Source organism: Rhamphochromis longiceps, linkage group LG3 (genome assembly GCF_057381845.1).
Source record: "Rhamphochromis longiceps isolate RC_006_pf linkage group LG3, R_longiceps_female_GT1.1, whole genome shotgun sequence".
NCBI classification, from domain to species: domain Eukaryota; kingdom Metazoa; phylum Chordata; class Actinopteri; order Cichliformes; family Cichlidae; genus Rhamphochromis; species Rhamphochromis longiceps.
The window spans coordinates 39,765,085-39,791,560 of NC_140559.1; the positions used below are offsets into that span (position 1 = coordinate 39,765,085).

Sequence of the window (26,476 nt, forward strand, 5' to 3'; positions counted from 1 at the left end):
TTAATCTGAAAGAAACGATGCAGCATAATTCAGTCATAAAAGCTGATTTAGAACTGAATTAACTTCCTTAAAAACTTATTTGAGTTCATCGTTACAGCAACAAATCACAACATTTAAGCTATTTTATTTCTGCACAGTTACCCAGAGCTGTTTGTGATTTAACTTCAGAATAAACTGTTTCATCAGCTGCTGCAGGAGCTGGTTTCCCTGCAAAGAAATGGTTTGTCAAATGTGATTTCAAGTACCTCTTTGTTCAAAGTGACGACTTGATTTATTTATACAATTTTCCTTCTTGTGTAAAACATTTAAAACCTAAAGCAAAAAATAAGTTACTTATTTTATTACATTACTTACCTTTGTGTCTCTTAGGTTTCGCTTTAATGTAATAGACCTGTGCGTACAACAGACTGTCATCTAAAAGAGGATGGACAGATAAGCAGCATTAACAAACTTGAGTGGCTTTAATTTCCTTTATATTTCTGTCAGTTAACACCTACAGTAACTCATCACAGGAACTGACTGAAGGAGGTTTTGAAGCTCTATTGAAGACGAGATTTTATGACAACCTGTTTCTTTCTCTGCTGCTGTTAAATCTCATTTCAGTGTCAGATCACTTCAACCTTCCTCCACCCTGGTTATTAAGGTCAGTGACCCTATAATCAGAATCAGAATGGGGTTTATTGCCAAATGTTGAGCAGGTTTACAACATTAGGAAATTGCTGCGGTGCTTCAGTGCAAACATAGTGTCATAAATAGCACTTAAATAGACATGAAAAAATAAAAGTAGGAATAAGAATTAAAAGTGCTACGTAGAAAGATATGTGCATGAGATATACATGAGAATAAGAATTAAGAGTGCTACGTAGAAAGATATATACATGAGTGCAGGTGGTGATCAGTGCCAAACATGGAATGATGCAGTGACACAGCGTAGGGTCATGTGTTAGTGGTGGGAACAGTCATACGGTTATTGTTCATGTGTCCGACAGCAGAGGGGAAGAAACTGTTCTTATGGCGAGAGGTTCTGGTGCGAATGGACCGGAGCCTCCTGCCTGAGGGGAGCAGGTCAAACAGACTGTGTCCAGGGTGAGAAGGGTCAGCTGAGATCCGAGCTGCACGCCGCAATGTCCTGGAGGTGTACAGGTCCTGCAGAGATGGGAGTCTGCAGCCAATCACCTTCTCAGCAGAGCGCACAACACGCTGCAGTCTCTGTTTGTCCCTGATAGTGGCTCCAGCGTACCACACGGTGATGGAGGAGGTGAGGATGGACTCGATGATTGCAGTGTAGAACTGCATCATCGTCCGTGTTGGCAGGTTGAATTTCTTCAGCTGCCTCAGGAAGTACATCCTCTGCTGGGCTTTCTTGATGACGGAGGTGATGGTGGGCTCCCACTTCAGGTCATGGGTGATGGTGGTACCCAGGAAGCGGAATGAGTCCACAGAGGTGATGGGGGTGTCAGTCAGGATGATGGGGGGGAGTGGGGCTGTGTGCTTCCTGAAGTCCACAATAATCTCCACTGTCTTCTGGGCATTTAGCACCAGGTTGTTGTGGCTGCACCAGGACACCAGATGTTCAACCTCCCTCCTGTAGGCAGACTCATCCCCGTCCGAGATGAGCCCAATAACGGTGGTGTCATCTGCAAACTTGATTAGCTTGACAGACTGGTGGGTGGAGGTGCAGCAGTTGGTGTACAGGGAGAAGAGCAGAGGAGAAAGAACACAGCCCTGAGGGGAGCCGGTGCTGATGGTCCGGGAGTCCGAGACATTCTTTCCCAGCCTCACATGCTGCTTCCTGTCCGTCAGGAAGTCAGTGATCCACCGGCAGATGGGATCAGGCACATTCATCTGGGAAAGCTTGCCTCGGAGATGGTCTGGAAGGATGGTGTTGAAGGCAGAGCTGAAGTCCACAAACAGGATCCTGGCGTAGGTTCCTGGGGAGTCCAGATGCTGCAGGATGAAGTGTAGGGCCATGTTGATGGCGTCGTCTACAGACCTGTTGGCTCTATATGTAAACTGCAGGGGGTCCAGGAGGGGGGCCGTGAGGGTCTTGAGATGGGAGAGAACTAGGCGCTCAAATGACTTCATGACCACAGATGTCAGAGCCACAGGTCTGTAGTCATTTAGTCCAGTGATCCTAGGTTTCTTGGGGACAGGGATTATGGTAGAGGACTTGAAGCAGGCAGGCACATGACATGCCTGCAGTGAGGAGTTGAAAATGCCAGAAAACACTGGGGCCAGCTCGTTTGCACAGTGTCTGAGGGTGGCAGGAGACACGCCGTCTGGGCCGGGAGCTTTCCGAGCATTCAGATTCTTAAACTGCTTCCTCACATCTGCTTCATGAATATGAAGAGTTGTGGTGGGAGGAAGTGGTGTGAAATCCTCTTTTGTGTGGGGTGAGGAGGGGGGTGTTGTAGGTGAACAGTTTGAAGGTGGTGATGGCTCTATGGAGGGGGGAGAGGTGGGGGAATTAGTGTCCAAAGTGCCTGTTGGGGCCGTTGGAGGTGTGAAGGCTGCCTGATGGCTCGTCAAAACGGCAGTAGAAGTCGTTTAGGGTGTTGGCCAAGAGCAAGTCATCAGTGGAGTGGGGGGTTTTAGGCTTGTAGTTGGTGATATTCCTAAAACCTTTCCACACAGAGGCCGAGTCATTCTCTGAGATCTGCTGCTGCATCTTCTCAGAGTGCTGATGTTTAATCCAATGATATCTAACTGATATCATTATAACCTTCTTAAAATGATGAAATAATGGTGTAGTCAATGTTGATTGCTTGCTAAATAAAAAACAAGAAAAAAAGGTATGTATTATTTTACTCACCGTTGTCTTTCTTGGTTTTAGCTCTATCGTGGGAGACCTGTGCATACAACACACTGACATCTGAAAGAGGATGGACAGATGATCAGGATAAAAGGTTAAGTGTGTTCATTTTCATTACATTTATATCTCTGTCAGCCAACACCACACTGATCACATAAATCTATTGAAGATCTGTTAAAGATGAGATGTTTGTGTCATGTTTAAAAACCTTTTCTATGAAAACCTGTTAGCCCTCAATTTAGTGTCACATCAGCTCAACCCTGCTCAGCATGACCCTTCCACTAAGCTCAAATCCAAACCTTAAGGATCAGATTTCACTCACTCTGTTGACAACAGGACTGAAATTAATTCCACATAATGCTTCTAGGTTAAAATATTACAATTACAATAATAAGGTGAACGTGAACGCGCGCAAAGCTACTGGTCCGGACGGGATTCCCGGCCGCGTCCTCAAGTCATGCGCGGCTCAGCTGGCTGGAGTGTTCACACACATCTTCAACCTTTCCCTCTCTCTGTCTGTAGTCCCAGCCTGCTTCAAAATGGCCACCATCGTCCCTGTACCCAAATCCTCCACCATCTCCTCATTGAACGACTGGCGACCTGTAGCCCTGACCCCCATCGTGAGCAAATGCTTCGAGAAGCTGGTCAGGGACTTCATCCGCTCTGCACTACCCGACTCACTGGACCCTCTACAGTTCGCATACCGCCACAACAGGTCCACTGATGATGCCATAGCCCTGACACTACATACTGCCCTGTCACACCTGGAGAAGAGAGACACGTATGTGAGAATGCTGTTTGTAGATTACAGCTCAGCATTCAATACCATCGTTCCCTCGAAGCTGGACAGGAAACTGCAGGATCTAGGACTGAGCAGCTCCCTCTGCAGCTGGATCCTTAGCTTCCTGTCTGACAGATGCCAAGTGGTCAGACTGGGCAGCATCACCTCATCCCCCATCACACTGAACACTGGTGCTCCACAGGGGTGTGTACTGAGCCCTCTCCTGTACTCACTCTACACCTACGACTGCACAGCCACTAACAACTCCAACATCATTGTGAAGTTTGCGGACGACACTACAGTGGTGGGTCTTATCACCAACGGTGATGAGACGGCTTACAGGGAGGAGGTCAGCACCCTGACCCACTGGTGTCAAGACAACCATCTCACCCTCAACGTCGCAAAGACAAAGGAGTTGATAGTGGACTTCCGGAGGTGCAGAGAAGTACACACCCCCATCACCATCAACGGCGCTGCTGTGGAGAGAGTGAGCAGCTTCCGGTTCCTTGGCGTACATCTGGCTGAGGATCTCACGTGGTCAGTACACATAAACAAAACAGTGAAGAAGGCGCAGCAGCGCCTCTTCTTTCTCAGGAGACTGAAAAGATTCGGCATGAGCCCCCGCATCCTCAGGACCTTCTATCACTGTGCCATTGAGAGCATCCTCACTGGATGCATCACCACCTGGTATGGCAACAGCACCGCCTACAACTGCAAAGCTCTCCAGCGAGTAGTGCGGTGCTCTGAACGGATAATTGGAGGTGAGCTTCCCTCCCTCCAAGACATCTACAGGAAGCGGTGCCTGAGGAAAGCGGGGAGGATCATCAAGGACTCCAGTCACCCCAGCCATAAACTGTTCAGACTGCTTCCATCAGGAAGGAGGTTCTGCAGCATCCGGTCCCGTACCAGCAGACTGAGAGACAGCTTTTTCCATCAGGCCATCAGACTGCTGAACACGTCATAGACACCTCAGCTTCACTACTGGAACTTCAACACTATGCACTCCACACTGTATATAAATGCCACTTGTTTTGCACATATTCAACTCTGTATATTTTTATATATTTTATTTATTATTTTTTTTTACTATTTAATTTGTAAAAATGTGTACACACACACACACACACGTAGGATAATATTTAGTATACACATCCAGGAATGCATACACTATTATATATTGTACATATGTTTATTAGTTTCAGATTAGCCATTCTTGTATTTTGCTCGTTTGTGTTGTTGTGTTTTGCATATCTCTGTTGCTTGTGGGGCTCGCACACAAGAATTTCACTCGCATGTGCTGTGCCAGTGTGCCTGCACATGTGATGTGACAATAAAAGTGATTTGATTTGATTTGATTTTAATGTTTATTCCGTAATCTGGCATGAGAAAAGCAAAAAGTAATTTCATCACAAAAAAACATACCAAAATAAAGAAAAAACAATAACCTCTGAAATTTAAAAAACAAACAAATAAAAACATATATCCAAAGATTTTAGAAAATGAAGAAATAAATTGAATTTATGTTTGTATTTTTTTTCTGTATGTTGATGACCTCAAAGTTGAACTGACTTTGTGTCACACTGGAAGGACCAAGTGTTCAGCTTCTTTTGTTTTCTTAGCTGTGTGGTGTGCAGCTGATTTCTTAAACCTTAAATCACATAGTCTACATACTTCTGTGCTACTGTGTCTACTTTACCAATTTTTGTGTCATCGTGGTCTTTGATTGATTCATAAACACAAGAATCACCTACAAAACAAGCCAATGTTAGATTAAAAATTGAAGTTCTAATGTATAGATTTGATCATTAAATCAGCAAACTCAAAACAGATATATTGGACTTTGAGTTTAAAAATGTTCAGTAAATAAATGAATAAATAAAGCAACAATAAAACTTGTCATGGATCAGGCTGACTTTGGAGAGTAGAAACATGCTGACTGTGTTGAGCTTCATCCTTGATCATGTGATTCATTGCAGAGCTCTGATTTGTGCTCCGAGTCCTGGTAGAATTAAAATAAAGTAGTAACCCTGTAGATTTAATAAGAAACAGGGGATGCAGTTCTACTACTGGAGAGGGGAGATTTGAACCAACCTGACAAAGAATGAATCTGTAACGAATATACAGTGGGGCAAAAAAGTATTTAGTCAGCCACCGATTGTGCAAGTTCCCCCACTTAAAATGATGACAGAGGTCAGTAATTTGCACCAGAGGTACACTTCAACTGTGAGAGACAGAATGTGAAAAAAAAATCCATGAATTCACATGGTAGGGTTTGTAAAGAATTTATTCGTAAATCAGGGTGGCAAATAAGTATTTGGTCACCTCAAACATGGAAAATCTCTGGCTCTCACAGACCTGTAACGTCGTCTGTAAGACGCTTTTCTGTCCCCCACTCGTTACCTGTATGAATGGCACCTGTTTGAACTCATCATCTGTATAAAAGACACCTGTCCACAGCCTCAAACAGTCAGACTCCAAACTCCGCCATGGCCAAGACCAAAGAGCTCTTGAAGGACACCAGGAAAAGTATTGTAGACCTGCACCAGACTGGGAAGAGTGAATCTACAATAGGCAAGCAGCTTGGTGTGAAGAAATCAACTGTGGGAGCAATCATCAGAAAATGGAAGACATACAAGACCACTGATAATCTCCCACGATCTGGGGCTCCACGCAAGATCTCATCCCGTGGGGTCAAAATGATCATGAGAACGGTGAGCAAAGATCCCAGAACCACACGGGGGGACCTGGTGAATGACCTGCAGAGAGCTGGGACCAAAGTAACAAAGGTCACCATCAGTAACACACTAAAACGGCAGGGAATCAAATCCCGCAGTGCCAGACGTGTTCCGCTGCTGAAGCCAGTGCATGTCCAGGCCCGTCTGAAGTTTGCCAGAGAGCACATGGATGATACAGCAGAGGATTGGGAGAATGTCATGTGGTCAGATGAAACCAAAGTAGAACTTTTTGGTATAAACTCAACTCGTCGTGTTTGGAGGACGAAGAATACTGAGTTGCATCCCAAGAACACCATACCTACTGTGAAGCATGGGGGTGGAAACATCATGCTATGGGGCTGTTTTTCTGCCAAGGGGACAGGACGACTGATCCGTGTTAAGGACAGAATGAATGGGGCCATGTATCGTGAGATTTTGAGCCAAAACCTCCTTCCATCAGTGAGAACTTTGAAGATGAAACGAGGCTGGGTCTTCCAACATGACAATGATCCAAAACACACCGCCCGGGCAACAAAGGAGTGGCTCCGTAAGAAGCATTTGAAAGTCCTGGAGTGGCCTAGCCAGTCTCCAGACCTCAACCCCATAGCAAATCTGTGGCGGGAGTTGAAAGTCCGTGTTGCTCGGCGACAGCCCCAAAACATCACTGCTCTCGAGAAGATCTGCATGGAGGAATGGGCCAAAATACCAGCTACTGTGTGTGCAAACCTGGTAAAGACCTATAGTAAACGTTTGACCTCTGTTATTGCCAACAAAGGTTATGTTACAAAGTATTGAGTTGTATTTTTGTTATTGACCAAATACTTATTTGCCACCCTGATTTACGAATAAATTCTTTACAAATCCTACCATGTGAATTCATGGATTTTTTTTTCACATTCTGTCTCTCACAGTTGACGTGTACCTCTGGTGCAAATTACTGACCTCTGTCATCATTTTAGGTGGGGGAACTTGCACAATCGGTGGCTGACTAAATACTTTTTTGCCCCACTGTATAGTAAATTGTTCTGGTGCAGAAATATTATAATAATAATGGATTGGATTTATATAGCGCTTTTCAAGGCACCCAAAGCGCTTTACAATGCCACTATTTATTCACTCACTGGTGGAGGTAAGCTACGGTTGTAGCCACAGCTGCCCTGGGGCAGACTGACAGAAGCGAGGCTGCCATATCGCGCCATCTGGCCAACACCAGTAGGCAAATAGGGAAAAGTGTCTTGCCCAAGGACACAACGACAAGGACAGAGAGCCCGGGGATCGAACCGGCGACCTTCTGGTTACAGATACGCTTCCCAACCCCCTGAGCCACGGTCGCCCTAATAACATGGAGTGTTTAGGATACATCTGTGAATTTTATAATTACATCATATTCAGTTTAATATCAGATTGATAATGGTCTCAACCTTTGACTGTTTGAAGCAACACAACAGCAGAAGAAGAAGAATCAGTAAAATTCCACAAACGAGTCCAACGATCAAAGGAGTGAGAAATGAAGAGCTTTCAAGCTCAGGTGCTGCTGTAATAATACCAGGTTTTAATTAGATGTATTTATACAGATTATCAACATAGTTTACATGGGGACATTTTAGAACATAAAATACTGTACTGTTCATAATATCACTATTCCTGATAATAACTGAAAATATTTAATTTGCCACATCTTCCTCTGTGGTGATTATTTATTTAAATAGTGATACAAAAGAAACTTCTGAATTTCATACCTGTTCATCACTTACACGTCATAATATTTTGATTAGTTTGTGATTTCTGTGGAAAATCATATGAGAAAGCTTCTAATCTGGAGCTGTTCAAACTTGAACAGATGTACACAACCACTCAGCCTCAATGTGTAGGACCATTTAAAGGTTTCTTTTATCCATGTTATTTATAGTGTTTCCTGTTCATATTGTAACTCGAGCAAAGGTCTTTAACCCAACAGCATATTTTGATTCAGGTGAGTGGTGATAAATTCTGTGAATAGTTTAATCATTCAAAAACATAATGTCAGTTTTACAGAGACAAATGTTTGTATTGCTTTTCTTCACTTTGTATATATACTGTAATGCGGGCTACCTGCTAATCCTTACTTAGACTTAGATCCTCCCGCGCCGATCGGCGCATCGGGCGACAAGAGAACTCCATCGAACTCGGTCTATTGCGGCAGTTGTTGCTTCATCCCATGACAGTTCAACTGAACGTAAATCTTCAAGGAAAGTCCTCCTCCATGTGGAGTTTATTTTTAGATCCACTGGCATCCAAGTTCACGGTCATTTTAGTGAACTTTTAGTGAAACTCTTTTCTTGCTGCGTCACGACTGACTTTTTAGCTAACGTAAGCTAAAGTGGCAGTTTCTGTTTTTGACGCTGTCGCCGGTACGAGATTCCGGAATGGCACCACTTACCTCAACATCCAGCTTTGAAAGCTGCATCAACCTGAGCTAAAAAGTGATCGAGCTGGAACAAAGGATATCCACGCAATACCAAATCCAGGGGGCTGAATGCAAACTTGACACGATCCTCCTTGGCAAAGCTCAAACCACCGCTACTAGCGCTGAGCTAGCCGACACAGTGCACCATCCAGCTGCTGTGTCCCAAGATCCCGCCAACAGTCAACACAGGCTCTCAACTTGCGTCGCTGGTGCTTCTGCCAAGGACGAGAACTCCTGGTTTCAGCTAGGGGCCAGACCCAAGGCTCTGGTCAGCTCCACTCCATTCCAACCAGCGCCATGGACCGTGGTTGAGACGCGTGGTGGCTGCAGAGGGGGCAGGAGGATCCGTCTCTCGCACCCTCACCCCTCCGGCGCGGTAGTACTGGAGAATAAATTCAATGTCCTGGATCCTGTGGACTTTCCTCCTCTGACCGCTAGCCCTCACCATCCCGCTGTGTCGCTGAGGTCTGCGCCATCTCCACCGCTACGCTCCCGGAGCCGCGGCGGGCAACCCGATGCTGTGGTGCAAATTCACCGCGGAGAGCTGTGCTTTACCCCGGCTCCTCGGAGAAGAGGACCCACGGCGCGGCTACCTGGGAGTCATCCACGCAGTCCGGCTGGCGCATCTCCATCTGAACACCCCCAGTGCTGCGGTGCGGGCGTCTCAGATGGCCAGCAGCCCCCGGTGGCACCTCCTCTCTCCACGCTGGTCCTCAGGGATTCCATCGTCAGGAACGTGTGGATGAGGGGGGTGCTCACGCTGTCATTCCCGGGAGCCACTGTTGTTGACATAGTGGACAGAATTCCCAACATTCTGGACTTCCTCCAACTCTTCAGCCTCCTTGGTCAGTTGCAGGTAGGGCTGCACGATTAATCGTTAGAAAATCGCGATCTCGATTCATACTTATGTGCGATCTCATTTCCAAATGACAACGATTTTATAAAAAAAAAAAAAAAAAAAAGAAGACGATGACGATTGTACCGCATTTTGATCCGGGACGTAATCTGCATGAAAACAAGTGCTCACTCTTCCTGCTCAACAAATGACAAGGGCGGCGCCTTATACCACGTGATACAGAAGCTGTGCCGTGTGATGCTAAAATTAGCAGGGAAAAAACAACAGAGAGCACGTCAGGGATGACGAGAAAGTGACAGGAGAAAATCCGTCCCGGTCAACCACCCAAGCATCAATAACGGGAACCTTATACAGCGCTTCCCTATACCCGTCGAACTCCCGCAGGCACAAAGAAATTACGGAGGCTATCCGGTTGTTCAGTGATGACGTGACGAATCCTACTTCGGGGCCTAAAGTAGTCTGCGTTTAATATGGCTTTTGTGTTGTTAACATGTTTAATGTTATGTATTTTCTTCTATTTGATCTCAAAAAGCTCCTAAAACAGTCAGTGATCACTGTTGACCTCCCTCGGCTTTTATTACCGCTAATCATTTATTTAAGCTCAGTTTTTAAAACCTTAGGATGTAACTACAGCCCAGCCCATGCAGCAGTATATGAATGACTAACCTCGTATTATGGATGGATTATCTCAGTTGTTCTCCTGGCTGAAGTTTGGTCCTTTTACAGCATCCTGCCATGCGATTACATTTGTTCCTGACCACCGAGAACACTCACGTTAACTTTTATCGAGTGGAAAAAAAGTTAGCTTGTTTATATTATGCTAACATAGCTGTGTCGCTAGTGGTCACGTAGCACATCATTATATACCAGCTAGCCCAACTTCAGTAACCCTACAAACGTCACTGCTTTTTAGTTTTCTGTCTTCATTTATGCTGGAAGTGATAACAGAGCTGTACGTTTTAATTTGTTTCCAAAACCCCGCAGTCAGGACATGCTATATTGTATTTAGACAGAAGCTAGCGAGCTAACTCCCTGCTAACTTCTAACTCCGTTAAATGTCATAAATTCCGTTTTCATGGATGCCTGGATGTTAAACTCAATTGTTACACCTGGTAGAGCAGAACGCTGATCATTTTATTAAAGATGAAAGACTTTAGACAGTTTTTTAACTCTCAGTAATGCCATAGTGATCGTTGGATATATGGACCTGCAGCGGAATTTAGGTCCAGACACGGCTAGTGACGTCAGACTGAACAACCGGATTACTTATGACCTGACCAAAGATATGGCTCCCATCAACACTGTGCAAAACGAGGGATTTAGGAAAATGATCAACACCCTAGACAAACGCTCCACAGTCCTGTCCCGCAACTGTTTTTCTATTGTTGCACTACCTGCTCTATACACGCAGTGTCGAGCAACAGTGGAGACGGAATTTCAAGCAGTACAACATTTTGCGGCAACCACAAAACGTGAGACATTTGTTGTTTTTATGTTTATTTATTGTTTTTATTTTCAGTTTCAACTGTTAGGAAGTTGATGTGCAGTTAATAAGTGCAATAAATATTTATATGGGAAAAGAAAATCGTGAGAGAATCGTGATCTCAATTCTAAGCCAAAAAATCATGATTCTCATTTTATGCAAAATCGTGCAGCCCTAGTTGCAGGTGAGTGCTTTTATCTCCGGGCCCACCCCCACCTGTGGCAGAGGGATAGGCCGTTTCAGCCGGCTGCTCAGCCTTAACACCTGGCTTTCCTCCGCCTGTGTCTCCCACGGCGTGGGTTTTATTAACAATTTTGATGCCTTCTGGGAGAGGAGGCATCTTTTTGGGGCAGACGGGCTCCACCTCAACGCCTGGGGACGCCGTTTGCTGTCCGCCAATTTGGCATTTGGCGTGCAGCACCCCCGCACATGGCCCTGTCACTACCCCAAACCGACATTACCTGCTGATCTGTCTGCCACTGACTGATGTTCCCCTGGTTCCAGCTCCTATATTTGTTCCACTTTTAACAGTAATACACAAAACTCTGGACTTGGACCTCTCTCTCCCACAGTCAACACAAAACCCGTCATAATCACAAACAGAGAGCAACAGAATTATCATAAATCCAGTAACTCCAAAAACATTAATAACCTCCAGCCTCTTCAAAAATATCAACATCCATTCAACTCTATTGTCAAAAATCCACCAGTCTCAATCAGTATGGCACTTTTAAATGTCCGCTCTCTGTTGAACAAGTCTTTTATTATTAATTATTTAATTTTAGATAATAAACTTGACTGTTTATTTTTAACTGAAACATGGCTGGGTTCGGATGCACCAGTTGTTCTCACTGAGGCCTCCCCACCAAATTTTAATTTCTCTTTTTCTATTAGAAGTGGTAAGAGAGGTGGTGGGACTGCATCTTTGGCCAACAACACACTCACCTCCAAACAAATTTTATTTGATCATTTTACCACTTTTGAATTCCATGCTATTGTTTTCAGCAGCCCTCCAGTTTTATCTGTCACAATTTATAGACCACCTAAAGACAGCGCTGCTTTTATCAAGGAATTCTCAGAATTTTTAACAAACATACATTCAAAATATAATATGATAATTTTAACCGGTGATTTTAACCTGCACATAGATAATCCTTCTGACCCTGCAGCAAAAGAATTCTTAAACATTCTTCACTGTTTGGATTTTACCCAGCACGTCACACAGCCGACTCACAACAGAGGACACACTCTGGACCTGGTCATCACCCATGGGCTGTCCACCAGCGTGTCCTCTGTTGTTGACTTGGCTGTCTCTGACCACTACTGTGTGTTTTTTAACATCACCGGTTTTATTCAGCAGGAGACCTCAGTGCGAACTGTGAGGAGGCGCTATCTAACCTCTGAAGTGGCTGCAAATTTTACCAGGGTTTTAGACGAATGCCCCCCTGTGATTTTACCTGCACCCTGCGATTTGATTTTTAATCATTTCAACAGCAAACTGAAGAAAAGCCTTGACTCCGTTGCTCCACTCACCACCAAAAAGATTAACGTAAAACATGCATCACCCTGGAGAAAAGAAGAAGTCAAAAAACTCAAAAGAAATTGCAGGGCAGCAGAAAGGAGATGGAGGAAAAATAAAAATACTATCAACCATCAAATATTTTGCGAGCAACTTAAAATGCACAATAATACATTAAGGAACTCAAGAAATTCATACTTCGCCAAAATAATCAGTATTAACAAAAATAATCCCAAGGTCCTCTTTTCCACCATAGATCATTTATTTAACCCTGATTTTAACAGCTCCCAAAGAACCCCCACAGACTCGCTCTGTGAGCAGTTTGCAGACCACTTCAGGGGAAAAGTCAGCGCCATCAGATCTGATATTTTATCTAATCGTGATATGTTTGTAAACACATCTGAGGGCTCGATTGTACCTGAGGAGACACTGGACAGCTTTGTCCTGGTTAATGCTGAGAACCTTCAGAAAGTTTTCTCCACAGTGAGACCCACCACATGTCCTTTAGATCCAATCCCCTCTTCACTCTTTAAAACACTTTATGGATTCTTTGAAGCTGAGCTTTTATACATGATGAATTGCTCTCTTCAGTTGGGTGTCTTCCCTGCTGCCTGTAAAACGGCGGTGGTGAGGCCCCTTCTGAAGAAGAGCAATTTGGATTGTAATGATTTTAATAACTACAGACCTGTATCCAACTTACCATTTTTAAGTAAAATCTTAGAAAAACTTGTTTTTACTCAGATTAATGACTTTTTGAATGATAGACAGATCCTGGAGATATTCCAGTCTGGATTTAGGGTGAACCACAGCACAGAGACTGCTCTCCTAAAGGTTCTAAATGATCTTAGATGTAACTGGGACTCCCAAAAGCTCTCAGTCCTGGTGCTACTGGATCTAAGCGCAGCCTTTGATACAGTAGACCACGCTATTCTTTTAAACAGACTGAAACACATGGTGGGCCTCTCTGGTGCTGTACACAACTGGTTCACTTCCTATCTCTCTGACAGAACTTTTATGGTGAGTATGGATACATGCTCCTCTAAGATCCATAAAATGACATGTGGTGTGCCTCAAGGGTCGGTTCTAGGCCCTGTACTTTTTAATTTGTATATGCTTCCTCTCGGCGGTGTCATCAGGAGGCATGGAGTGAACTTTCACAGTTACGCTGATGACACTCAGCTGTACATCTCCATGTCTCCTGATGACACCAGACCAATGGATGCCCTTTTTAACTGTATTCTAGATATAAGATCTTGGATGGCAGAAAACTTTTTACAGCTTAACCAGGACAAAACTGAAGTTTTAATCGTTGGTCCCGAGGCTCAGAGAGAGAAACTCTTGTCTAAATTACAGGCATTTTCACTATGTCCTTCACTACAAGTGAAAAACCTGGGTGTTATTTTTGACTCTGAGCTTGGTTTTATCCCACATATTAAACATGTAACCAAAATTGGATTTTATCATCTAAAAAATATAGCCAGAGTCCGCCCTTTTCTCTCTCGGGCCAACACAGAGATGCTGATGCATGCTTTTATTACCAATCGCATTGATTACTGTAATGCCCTGCTCTCTGGTCTTCCTAAGAAGAATATTTCAACTTTACAACTTTTGCAAAACTTGGCAGCTCGTGTGCTGACGAAGACCAGAGGGCGGGCTCACATTACACTGGTTTTAGAATCGCTGCATTGGCGCCCCGTGTGTTTCAGGATCGATTTTAAAGTTCTTTTATTGGTTTTTAAATGTCTTAATGGTCTTGGGCCTTCTTATCTCTCAGATCTGCTTTTACCATATGAACCCTCGCGGACCCTGAGGTCCTCTGGTACTGGCCTTTTGATTGTCCCTAAAGTCTGGACACATACTCACGGAGAGGCAGCTTTTCAGTGCTATGGTCCTCGTCTGTGGAACAGCCTGCCGGAGGAGCTCAGGGCCGCAGAGAACGAACATGTTTTTAAGAACAGGCTCAAGACCCACCTTTTTAATTTAGCTTTTACTTAGCGTTTATTTATTTTATGCTTATTTATTCTATCTTGTTATTCTATTATTAATTTAGGCTTTACCTAATATTTATTGATTTTATTCTTATTCATTTTTTAATCTCCTCACTCTATTTATATGTATCCCGTTCTTATTTATTTTATCATTTTACCCTGTATATATCCTATTGTGTCATATCTCCAGTGTTTCCTCGGAGGGGGCTCTCTGCACCGGGGCTGTAATCGACCGTGGCTGCTGGGTCTCTGCGGGTCCTCTCAGCCTGGCTGGGGGGCTCCTTTGCCTCCCTCCTGCTGTGTGCCCAGCCTGGAGGCTGCGGTCTGTGACCGGCTCCCGGTGCAGACGGCTCCCTGTTATAGTGCTTCCTCACTTGGCTCATGCGAACCCAGCCCAATTTTTACTCTTGAAGTGTGCGCGTGTGTGTGTGTGTGTGTGTGTGTGTGTGGGGGGGGGGCTGCTTTTAACTATGTAAAGCACTTTGTGCTACATTTTTTGTATGAAAAGTGCTTTATAAATAAAGATTGATTGATTGATTGATTGATTGATTGATTGATTGATTGATTGTTTTAGGTCTTCCTCGCCGTCTCTTTCCATTCTTTGGGTTCCACAGAACCGCGACACGGGCAGGTCTCGGGTCCGGTAGCCAAAGGATGTGACCGGCAAATCTGAACCGACGCTTGGTGACTTGGACATGGAGCGGCTCTACTCCCGCACGGTGATATACTTCTTGCGCATGCGCCAACCAGCGTGCAGCCTGTTACAGTCGCTCCTGCTTTTCTCTTAGTTTAGCTCTTTTTTCTTACGTATTCTTTTTTTTTTCTGACTTGTATTTTCCTCCGTTTTCTATCTCTTACTCAATCATGTGGATTGAGAGAGTTTTTGTTCTTCTGGTGGCCGTGGAACTGTTACTTTTATCATGGAACGGGACCGCGGCACATCTCCTACACGCACGGACTGTTTACTCCAGAGATCAGCTGATCGCCCTGATGCCGGCCGGCTCGCTGGCCAGGCCCGCAGAAGTGCCCGCAGAAGTACCAGCTGAAATTTGGAGGAAAACACATCGGGGATGCAGAGGTCAAGGACAGAAGAGAAGAAAAAACGTGACGGTGAGACAGCGGAGGCTCGAAGCGAGGAGGAGGTTTAAACCGTGTCTGCCGTCTATCGTGATGGGAAATGTGCGATCGTTGGCAAGTAAAATCGACGAGCTCTCAGCACTGGTACGGAGTCAGAGGGAATACCGAGAGTGTAGCCTGATGTGTTTCACCGAATCATGGCTGCACCAGGTCATTCCCGATGAGAATGCTTCCGTGGAAGGCTTCCACACTGTTCGGGCGGACAGGGACAGCATCGCTAGCGGTAAGCGTAAAGGAGGTGGGCTTGCTGTTTTAGTTAACAACCGGTGGTGTAACCCTGCCAACATAACAATCAAAGAAAGGATTTGTTGCCCGGACACTGAACTGTGTGCTGTTGGACTCAGGCCGTATTATTTACCCAGGGAATTCTCTCACGTCATCTTGGTGGCTGTTTATGTTCCCCCCTCTGCTAACCCCACAGCTGCATGTGACACTATCCACTCTGCCATAGCTCGGCTACAGACTCAGCACCCGAGTGCCTTTATTGTGATCTCGGGTGACTTCAACCATGTATCACTGGACAATACACTACCAACATTCAAACAATATGTGGACTGTCCCACCAGGGGAGAGAAAACTTTAGACTTACTGTATGCTAACGTCAAGGATGCATACAGCTCCTCCTCCCTCCCCCCACTTGGTAGGTCAGATCATAACCTGATTCACCTCACCCCCCGCTATGTGCCAATTGTGAGGAGGGAACCTGTGACCACCAGGACTGTTAGGAGGTGGTCAGAGGAGGCAATAGCGGAACTACAGGGCTGTTTCGAGGTGACCGACTGGGAAACACTCTGTGAGCCTCACGCCGAGGACATCAATGGGCTTACTGAGTGTATCACAGACTACATAACTTTCTGCACCGACTCCATTGTTCCAGCTCAGACTGTTCATTGTTACCCAAATAACAAGCCGTGGGTGACTAAGGACATCAAAGCCCTCCTCAACAACAAGAAGAGGGCTTTCAGAGGGGGCAACAAAGAGGAGGTGAGGAAGGTCCAGGTGTTACTAAAGGACAAGATCAGAGAGGCTAAGGACAATTACAGGAGGAAGCTGGAGTGGAAACTCCAGCAGAACAGCATGAGAGAGGTGTGGAGGGGCATGAAGACCATCACTGGATTCAGGCCAACCAACAGCAGGGGAGCTGAGGGAGGTGAGAATTGAGCCGACGAGTTGAATCTGTTTTTCAATAGATTCGACACCACAGTGTCTGCTCCCACCCCCACAACCTCACCTGCAGTCAGCCTGGAATCCAGAGCCACACCACTGTGCCAGCCTCTCTCTTCACATGTTGCCTCCTGTGAGATTCCTGACACCCCTCCCCCACCCATCACCTTCACTCAATACCAGGTTGAGATGCAAATGAGGAGACTTCACTCAGGCAAGTCTGCTGGACCAGACGGAGTGAGTCCCCTTGTCCTCAAGGCCTGTGCCCCCCAGCTGTGTGGAGTCTTTCATAAACTGTTTATGCTGAGTCTGAGTCTGCAGAGGGTCCCGGTGATGTGGAAGACATCATGCCTCGTCCCTGTACCAAAGACGCCTCGTCCCAGTGGCCCCCAGGATTACAGGCCCGTGGCACTGACCTCCCACATCATGAAGACCCTGGAAAGGCTCATCCTGGACCAGCTGCGACCCATAGTAAGACCACATCTGGATCCCCTTCAGTTCGCTTATCAGCCTCGTCTCGGAACAGAGGACGCCATCATCTACCTGCTCAATCGTGTCTACACCCATCTGGACCAGCCGGCGAGCACTGTGAGGGTCATGTTTTTTGACTTTTCCAGTGCTTTCAACACCATCAGGCCGACCCTCCTGGGTGATAAGTTAGCAGCGATGCAGGTGGATGCTTCTCTGGTGTCCTGGATTGTTGATTACCTGACAGGAAGACCACAATATGTACGTCTCCCACAGTGTGTGTCTGACAAGGTGATTAGCAACACAGGGGCACCACAGGGGACTGTCCTCTCCCCCTTCCTCTTCACCCTCTACACCACAGACTTCAGCCACTGCACAGAGACCTGCCATCTTCAGAAGTTTTCTGATGACTCTGCGGTGGTTGGATGCATCAGCAGGGATGATGAGACAGAGTACCGGGCTGTGGTCGACTCCTTTGTCACGTGGTGTGAGCAGAATCATCTGCAGCTCAACGTGGCAAAGACCAAGGAACTGATCGTGGACTTCAGGAAGACCAGGAAACACTTGACCCCTGTTTCAATCCAGGGGGTCAGTGTTGACATTGTGGAGGACTATAAATACCTTGGAGTACACATTGACAATAAACTGGACTGGGCTAAAAACACCACAGCACTTTACAGGAAGGGCCAGAGTCGTCTCTATTTTTTGAGGCGACTGAGGTCCTTCAACATCTGCCAGAAAATGCTGAGGATTTTCTATGAGTCTGTGGTGGCCAGTGCGATCCTCTATGCTGTTGCATGCTGGGGGAGCAGGCTGAGGGTCGCAGATGCCAACAGACTTAATAAACTGATCCGTAAGGCCAGCAATGTTGTGGGGATGGAGCTGGACTCCCTCAAGGTGGTGTCGGAGAGGCGGATGCTGTCCAAGATAAAGACAATGTTGGATAACACCTCCCACCCACTCCATGACATGTTGGTCAGTCACAGGAGCTCGTTCAGTGAGAGACTGAGATTACCGAAAAGCACCACTGAACGACACAGGAAATCATTCCTGCCTGTGGGGCCATCTCCCTGTACAACGCATCCACTTAACACACTGTTTGCTGCTACAGCTACACATGTTTCTTTTCCAAATATTTATTTATAAGTGACTTATGTATGTATGTATGTATATATATGTATATATTGTACTATTCTTAGTTAGCGTATTGTCTGTCTTGTCTTAATGTTGGTTTAAAATGGAGCACTGTAACAAAAAATAATTTCCCCCAGGGATCAATAAAGTATTCTGATTCTGATTCTGATTCTGATGATTCTTCATTGGTAACGCGATCCCGGTATGTGATCTTGAGCAGCCGTCGAAGACAACGTTGTTGGAAAACGTCAAGATGGCGGTTGATCTTTGTAGTTGATTTCCAAGTCTCCGCTGCATACAGTGCTGTCGGTATAACGATGGTCTTCAGTATCGATGTTAAAATATTCCGTGATGCCGTTGTCTGTTCGGACGCAGCAACTAGAGCTGCGGTACAACGCTTGGAACGCGGAAACGAAGCGGTCGGGTACGCCGTAAGACTTGATGATTTTCCAGAGCGTGTCTCGATTAAGGCTATCAAAAGCCTTTTTAAAGTCAACGAAGTTCACGCATAGCCTTTGCTGGAATTCGAGGCTCAATGCAGGACCTTCCACTTCTAAAACCCGCCTGCTCCTCGCGTAGCTGTTCGTCCACCGTTCTCAATAGTCGCCGAAGTAATACCTTTCTGAACACCTTCCCTGGGATGGAGAGGAGGGTGATGCCACGCCAATTATTGCAGTTTGACAGATCACCCTTCTTTGGGAGTTTCACGATGGTACCTCTTGTCCAGTCGCTGGGTACTTCGCCTCTTTCCCAGCATTTGTTGACCAGAGTTGTCAAAGCTCTGACCATAACGGGGTCGGCGTACTTCAGGAGTTCCGTGGTGATTTCGTCGGCGCCGGCTGCCTTTCCACTCTTGAGAGACTTAATTGCCGCCTTTGTCTCATCCATAGTGAAGGGGCCAGTGTCCACAACGAGTTCATCATTTTTGGCTAACTCATTGTCCAACAAGGGCGTGTCTGGGGCGGGTTGATTCAGGAGGTCTTTGAAATGTTCTACCCAACGCTTATCTTGGTCTTCCTGCGTGACGAGAGGATTGGTACTCCTTGACCCGAAAAGGTGCCAGTGAGGTCACGCACGATCCGGAATAGCATTCTCGTATCATTCCGATCAGCAGCTTCCTGTGCCTCCTCTGCTTTCCGCTCGACCCATTCGCGTTTATCCCTTCGACAGCTTCGCTTCACCTGCCGATCAAGGCGTCGGTACCGCTCCTCTGCGGCTTGCTGTTGTTCATTTGATGTCGTCTGATCCCGGGCGATTTTTGCTCTTCGTTGTTCATCGATTAGCTGCCATGTTTGATCTTGGATCCAACGATCCTTGAAGGTACCTCTTCACCGCCCGATGGCCTTCTCAGCGCTGGCCGCCACAGCAATTCGAAGACACTCCCAGTGTGCCTCCAGATCTTCGACTTCTTCCAAGATGGCAAAGCGATTTCAGATCTCAACGTTATATCGGTCGCAGAAATCGCAATCCTTGAGCTTGGCAACATCGAAAGGGCGTACGCGGCGAGCATCTTGTCTTGTTCGTTTGAGCCGCAACTGGATCTTTGCCATAACAAGATAGCGGTCAGACCAACATCCGCGCCGCGTCGAGTGACTACGTCAGCAGTAGCTAACCTCCATCACCTCGATATGCAAATGTAGTCGATCTTATTTGCTGTTAGACCATCCGGGTTTCTCCACGTCTTCTTGTGAATTTGCTTGTGACGAAAGTATGAGTTCCCGACGCAGAGATTGTTTGCCGGACAGAAACTAGTCAATCGCAGGCCATTGTCATTTGTATTCGTGGCCGATCTATGCGGGCCAATCACCTGCTCAAAGCCATTTCGATCAGGTCCAATCTGTGCGTTGAAGTCGCCCATGAGTATGACGAGGTCATGCCGGTGCACCTCGTCCAGAACAGTTTGAAGCTCGTCGTAGAAGGCATCCTTGTCCATATCATCAGCGTCCTCGGTCAGAGCATAAACTTGAATCACAGTGGTTTTCGCATGGGCGGAGATAAATCTTGCCACGATCAGTCGTTCAGAGATTGGTTGCCAACTGACCAGAGCGGCTACCGCTCATTCCGATAGGACTAATCCTGCACCTTTAACGTGATCAGTGACGTGTCCCGCATAAAGTATGCTCTTCTTGTCGCTGACAGTTCGCCCACTACCAGTCCATCTTACCTCGCCCAGGCCTAAGATGTCCAACATGTATCGCTCAAACTCGCGCAGCACTTGTGCTAACCGTCCACTCTGGAATAAAGTTCTGACGTTCCAAGTCCCGATCCTTGTCCTTGTCTTTGCCGTAAAGAGGGCGCCGGGCATCAGGCGATGGATGTCCGATTGACGGCTTTCTTCCATCGCCGTCATCAGGCGGCGCTATTCACCGATAACATCCCGTATTCGATATTTCTCTCTTGTTGTTTCTGTAGCGGTAAAAAAATTTTATGGGGTCGGGTTGCTAGCCCAACGCCCAACCCTCCTCCTTTCTCATCCGGCTTGGGACCGGCCATGGCGGAGTTCTACGTGCTAATAAACAGCCTAAAAATGTTTCAGCTCAGAAGAACATTCACATTTTCTCTGCAGACAGTGTGATTTTTTTAATAATGATAATCATGCAGTAGATAATGAGCGAGCGTGTAATTAGATTCTATTCTAAATATTATATAAAGAACATAATGAATAGTGAAAAATTGAAATAATCACTCTAATCTGTTGAATACTGGTCTGCGCTCTCCCTTTACACCTGTACACTCCATTATGGGGTTAATAAGCATATTTAACTTCCTGAATTGATTTTTCTTTGGATGTTATCCTTTCATACACACACTCAGTGTCTTCTCCATGGATCTCACATCTGATCATTATCTTATCACATTTTGGGTTCCTAGAAGAATAAAAAAACTCACCGTTTTTATCAATCCTGACTGACTGGCTGTCCTCCGAAACTGACTGGCTGTCCTCTAAACTGAAGGTAACAACCTCTCCAATGAAAAAATTGGACCAGTTGGGTTCAACAGGTAGCACAGCATCTAGAATCCAACACAAACAGATCATTAGCAATCCGAAACAATTTTATGTACTCAAAGCAAAATCTGTTCATAAAATGAAAATATATTGATAAATAAAACGATGGAAATAGAAATGGGATGTGCTGTACAGTGATGAACTACGCTGAGAATAATCTTTACTGAATAAAAGAAATTTAAGAGAAAGCGTTTCAGTCACCTCAAGCATGTCCAGTGCAGAGGAGCACTATAATAAAGACAGAGACATTATCAAACTAAAGACAAACAACTATAAAATAAATCAAACACGTGTGGTTGTACCAGTGGCTGCTATGATTTGTTTGTTTGTTGTTGGTAACAAACATGAGAGTCCTCTGATCACATGACCTGCAATGGTACAAATGACTGATGCTCTGTTCTTCTTACTAAAACATGTTTATGCATCAGTATGAATCAAGCAATAGAAGTCAGTGATGTACTCACAGAATAGGCCCAGCTCACAGAGCAAAGTGGCTCCCATCCTCACATCCAGCAGTGACACGTCTGAAAACTTCTACAACTTTCTGTAAAGAGAGAGAGTGAAGCAGCAGCACAGCAGATACCAAAGAGGTGTGAAGGAAATCAAGAGTTTTTATTACTTCTTTCTGCTTCCTTCCTTTTACACAGAAATAAAAATGTAACAAGATCTAACTACAGCATGATGTATTTATACTCTGCTGCAGACACATATCAGGCAGAGATTTTTATCAAAAGGACTGTAACACAAATATACTGAGACTAAACAATAATAGACAGTTACAAAGTTCTATTACACAGACGTGAGCTTCACCGAGTGCCCAAAGAGGCAAAATAATTCGACACAAGTCCAAGACAAGTTTAGTTTATTTTACAAGAACAAGAAGAAAACAACAGGAGCAACACTCTGAATTTGTCTTTGTATACCATACACACACCAATTACACTGTAAATGGATATATTAAACATTTGTCTTCTCATATATTCAGTTAAAATATATACATAAATCAATTTCTCACAACTATCAGTATCCTAAATTAATTTTTACAAATTCCCAAGGAGACAGAAAAAAGATCAACAAGTATATCTAAATATTAAAAACAAACTACCCTCTGTCTGCATGCTGTTAAACTACTGGAACTAGTAAAAGCTGTTTATGTCCCTGGGAATTTATTTGAACACTCTGGGGCATGGCATAGAAAGAGGTAAGTTTGTTTTTATTTTACTTATCAGTCTTCAGATTGCTAACAAATATCTATATACAGGGTTCATATGGGTGCTTGAAATCCTTGAAAATGCTTGAATTGTATTGTTGTCTTTTCAAAGTTTGAAAAGTGCTTGAATTTCAGATGTGGTGCGTAAAAGTGCTTGAGAGTGTAACTGTATTTCATTCACCACAAATAATTATCTGATTGAATAGTTTTCCTATCAGATAGAGAAGTAAAATGAGTCGCAAAATGTAAAAGCAAAATTTCCCCGCCTGGGATGCCTTGGGTCTGTTTCAACGTGTGACCCCGCCCCTCCCTCGGCCAGTCAGGGATGAGTGCGCTAACATACCTGTTGGTTGCTGTTGTAATGAGTGTTTGATGGAAAATGACAATGGCGGAGTTTGCGCTCTCTAGTCGCATGATAGGTGAGTGCTAGTAAATAATTTTCCTGTACATGTACGTAACACATGCTATTTTTTAAAATTATGATTATTATTTTGTTAGTGTGATGCAGTATGGCGCTGCTATTATGGAATATGCTGTGAACTTAGCTAACATTACTTAGCAGTGATATGAGTTAATTTACTCAAGTGAAAGCTTTAAACATTAGCCCGATACATAACTAGCCAACTTAAAGCTTTCTGATTAACCGTCTCCATTTCAAATTGGGTCTAACGTGCGGACTTCAAACTATATACCAGTTTTTAAATTGTGTTGATAGGCCACATAAAACCGATGTTTTTTGTTTTTTTCTGAATGAAACAGTGGCGTTTAATCCGGGAAGAAACGGTAAAAACTGCGTTTTCTAAGGAGAGCGCTAGTGAACACGCTTTGCTTGTGAGTGAAAAAAAACAAAACAAAAAACTCCTTCCCTATTGGTGGAAAAAATGTACCGTGTCGACCAATCAAAAAATGATATGGCAACATGTGGCATTTGGTTGTTTAGGAGTGACCGGCGAGAGAGAGCAAGTGAGCGAAAGAGAGAAAGAGAGAGAGTTTTGATACGTGAGAGATATGTGACATTTACCGTGTTTGGAGTCTCAAGTGTAGTGGTGTAGTCGTTGTCGTAGTGTAGTCGTTGTTTTGTTTTGTGTGTCAGTTCTACTAGTGAATGTCACAGTTGCCACCAAAGGCAGATTGCAGTGTAAACGCTGAGTGACACACCTGCTGTCAGACCTGCAGGTTTATCCCTGTGCTGTTCTCATCTGTCTTATAGTGGACACAAACTATTTTTTGGAGTTGCATAAATAATTTGTGTGCCTTCTTATTTGATGCAGAACACCTGATTGTTCTGTAAATAGTTTTAAATGGTTATATAAAAACGTCTGAGCATTGGCTGCATTTTTAGGTAAATAGTACCATATAACTTTGTTGTTTGCAAAAGTTGTGCATATTTTTTAAAAGTGTACAATTTGTATTTGCATTTCAAGTTATGAAAATGATTCCTTAAACATGCTTGTGGTTTTTGCAGTGAAAAATATCACTTTCTACTCGTATTTTACATTTTGTCTGAATTTAGATAAATTGTGCTGATACAGTTTGTCAAAATGAGAAAATAACAGATTGGCAAGATAAACAGTTTTTAAAGGTGAAATATAGAGGCTAAATCAAAAGTCAAAAACGGCCAGTTATACCCTGGACCCCAGAGGGTTAGAGGCTAAAAGCAAAGTTTTCACCAAGTACTGTTTTTATTTGTGTGTATTGCTGCAGCTTATTTGAGTATTAACTTAGTGCCTTTGGGTGAAATAATGGTAATATGAGTGATCCATATGGTCACGAAGAATAGCCACTTGTTTCTGTGCTACCAAAGTTCCCCGGCTTTCATTCAAAATGTGTTTATCGTCAGCACCGACACATTAAACTGCTTAAACATTATAAATGTCTTCAAGCTCACACTGAGGCCTGTGGGGCACAATCAGCCACTGAGACAGTACACACATTTATATGTGTATTTGTACATGAATATTTCATACTTTAAGGCTGCCTGTTTATTTAAGGGAGATGAACAAAATACATTGGAATTGTACATAATCACATCACAGATGATAAACTAAATAGATTTTAAGTAGATGTTTGTGCATTCTTAAAGTCTCATATGTTGAATTGAACTATGTGATCTTTTCAAAGCCTCCCAGTCAGTGCTGTTCTCCATGCCTGTCTGACTGTACACGATGTTATTAGCACAAACACTTTAAAGGTATTATTTGGGACTTCAGCAATAATACAGACAGCAATGTAGTTAGCAATAAAACAGTTTCATTGGGAATTAACAAACAACAAACAAACATCTGTCTCCTATTTTTTGTCACACAGGAAAGAAGCATCAATATCTGATGAGAAGACTTATTTCCTTTTTGGGGGTTTTTCAACAGGAGATGAATATCTCTAACAAGTTGATTTGTTCACATTTTCACATCTTCATTTTTAAGTGAAATGTGCATTTTGAGTTTATACACTATATGCATATAAGGAGCTTTGTCACCAATGATAACTACCCTCATAAACACTACATGCATACAGCATTCAAATGGATTTAAACTGCAGTAGCTGCATAAATGAGGACCACTGATCAAACACTAGCAAGAGAATGAACTGTTACTGTTCCCTTCCTGTCACAGATGTAGTCACTGAGTTTGCTGCTGCTCCTTTGCAACGAGATGATGATACATTAAGGAGTGATGCACAAAATCTATACACTGCTTCAAATATACATTGAATACATTTGGTGTGAAGCCCCGTATCAGCTGATGAACACAAACTTCATACTTACTGATGTTCATGTAAATGTTCACAGCAGGTGTTGGTAATCCATGCACTTTCACAGCAGTGAAATGATTAACTAAAATACTTTTACATTGTAATCAACAAAGCAGAGTGTCACTAATTCAAAGTATCTCATTAAACTAATGCAGACTCCTTTAACATATCTTTACCTTATGGTGAAATTTTAGTTTGGTCATAAGTTCACTCACAGAAAGTAAACGTGCACAAGTTAAAAAGGAAATGGTGTCCTTAACCAGAAGTGACTGTGAGACAAGATGAAGTCCTCTCTCAGCTCCTCTCTGTTTTCTTACAAGTATTCGTAACTACTGTATTAATAAATAATGAAATTGTTTTGCAGTATTCAGTAACTCAGTAATGTTGCTCAGATTGTCTAACTATATAATGACAGTCTTTTAAAAATTCAGGAGATAATCATTTAGTTTCAAAAACAGAAAGAAACTCAATGACAAAAATCTGATTAATGACATTTACAAACATTTCACTCTTGTACAAACTGTTTTCAGTGAGATCAGATGAAGTAAATTCAGATGATGAAACTCAGTTACACAGCTACATTTTTGGATAGCAGAGCACAGCTGCAAACACAGCAGCTGTTTATAGACTTGAATGTGTCTTACAGAATTAGAGGTATACGTATCACAGATCAAATAAAGGAAGCAACACAAGAATCAAGGCTGAGTTGCCATGGAATGGTAAATGGCCTGTATTTATATAGCGCTTTACTAGTCCCTAAGGACCCCAAAGCGCTTTACATATCCAGTCATCCACCCATTCACACACACATTCACACACTGGTGATGGCAAGCTACATTGTAGCCACAGCCACCCTGGGGCGCACTGACAGAGGCGAGGCTGCCGGACACTGGCGCCACCGGGCCCTCTGACCACCACCAGTAGGCAACGGGTGAAGTGTCTTGCCCAAGGACACAACGACCGAGACTGTCCAAGCCGGGGCTCGAACCGGCAACCTTCCGATTAC

At 44.2% G+C, this 26,476-nt stretch overlaps 1 pseudogene; it reads right to left on the bottom strand.

Moving 5' to 3' along the window:
- Positions 1-118: 118 nt before the first annotated feature.
- The window catches only part of LOC146674641 (Fc receptor-like protein 5), a 37,453-nt pseudogene continuing 11,095 nt past the window's right edge, over positions 119-26,476 (bottom strand).